Source organism: Plectropomus leopardus, unplaced genomic scaffold (assembly GCF_008729295.1).
Source record: "Plectropomus leopardus isolate mb unplaced genomic scaffold, YSFRI_Pleo_2.0 unplaced_scaffold5140, whole genome shotgun sequence".
In the NCBI taxonomy this organism is placed as follows: domain Eukaryota; kingdom Metazoa; phylum Chordata; class Actinopteri; order Perciformes; family Serranidae; genus Plectropomus; species Plectropomus leopardus.
In genome coordinates, this window is record NW_024656433.1 from 1 (window position 1) to 1,552 (window position 1,552).

Sequence of the window (1,552 nt, forward strand, 5' to 3'; positions counted from 1 at the left end):
ACACACACACACACACACACACACACACACACACACACACATATACAAGGCAGGATCATTTACAGGTTAATAATAACATTTATAGAATAGAATAATGGCTGGTATATCAATATTTGGATTATTTTACTCCCTAAAATCAGTATCGGCCCTAAAATCCTAAATCCATTTTTGGGCTCTACTGAGGACCCTGAACATGACTCTCACCTCCCGATGCGTTGCTGAAGGGGTTACTGGGGGAGAGGGCAACAGGCTGCTGGGAGGCCGAGCTGGATCCGGAGCTGAATGGGTTTGGGAAATCTGAGACACCCGGGGACAGAGAGGAGGGGGGACAGAGGAGATAATTCACAGTGTGTGGGGTTAGCAGGCTACATTCCTGTCTATTCAAACCAACGCTGCTGTGAGTCCCACACATGCATCCTAATCAGCTTTACAAATGAAGGAGCTGAACGCAAACACAGGTTTGCAGGAGGGATCAATGCGGTCCGTGCTCGGTACCTACTTGCAAAGGTTTGGGAGCTGGAGACTGTATCGACACCGGGGGAGCTGGGGAAAAGTAGAAAAAGTGGTAGAGGATCGATGAGACCTTTAAAGGGCTCCACACGCAAAAATCTGTCACAAAAAACTGATTAAACAAAAGCTGCTCCTCTACCTGGCAGGAGTGGAGCTGGACGAGAGCCTGCTGCCGAAGATGGCGTTGTACTGCGGAGGACCACCAGGCGGAGCTGCGGACAAACATAACACACACAGCCTAACCTCGGGGCCTCTAATGAGCACTAATTCAAGAGATCAAGAGCTGCTATTATCATGAAATGTAAGTAAAAACAGCTCAGAGAGTTGATCTTGAGCGTGTAAGTCACCAGATGAACAAAAGCATTACAAATCCCTCTGAATAAAATATCGTCTGTGCTCAGCCTGATATGAATCAAAGCGAGCCGGGGCAGAAAATCAATAACCTCCTTACTCTGCCAGGCAGGGAGGCGGTGATGAAAACAACAAAGCTCCTTGTAGAAAGCTCGAGGGCTCCTCACATGAATCCTACATGTTAGAAAAACCCCCAAAACCACCCTGCCTCGGTTATTAGACGCACGCAGCGGATTTTTAATCAACAAGGTGCTTTAAATCAGACTGTGAGCGCGATGTGGAGCGAACACAATGAGCATAATTCAGCTGCTAAAAGCCTTGGCATTTGGAGTAAGGATGTTATGCAACCTCGCTGAGCTGGCCGTGACAATCTGCATCACACGCACTCTCTAACGCGCCCTCAGCGGCACTGTCTATAGTACCTCGCTTTGGAAGAAGTACTAATACTGCAGTAAAAGTTAAAATATTAACAGCAGAATGTATTAAAAGTACTTGTCAAAAAACAGGACTGTTTAAAAAATTACGAGGTCCTTTTATTGATTTGGAAGGTATACTGGGTCAGAAAAGTCAATCAGCTCCTCAGGGCACAATATTAATATTTTCTTTATGTATTTTTAATTTTATTTTTCTTTATTCGTGTTTACTTTTATTTATTTAAATGTACAGTTTCATATTATTTTTTAAAGATTTT

General features: G+C 44.3%; 1 long non-coding RNA gene across 1 annotated transcript; it reads right to left on the minus strand.

The window, feature by feature from the left end:
• Nucleotides 1-96: 96 nt before the first annotated feature.
• Nucleotides 97-1,455, minus strand: LOC121939579. Its single transcript, XR_006105485.1, has 3 exons — nucleotides 650-1,455; nucleotides 500-543; nucleotides 97-297 (listed from the first exon to the last, which is right to left on the minus strand). It is a non-coding gene; the product is annotated as an uncharacterized LOC121939579 (long non-coding RNA).
• Between the last annotated feature and the right edge of the window lie 97 nt (nucleotides 1,456-1,552).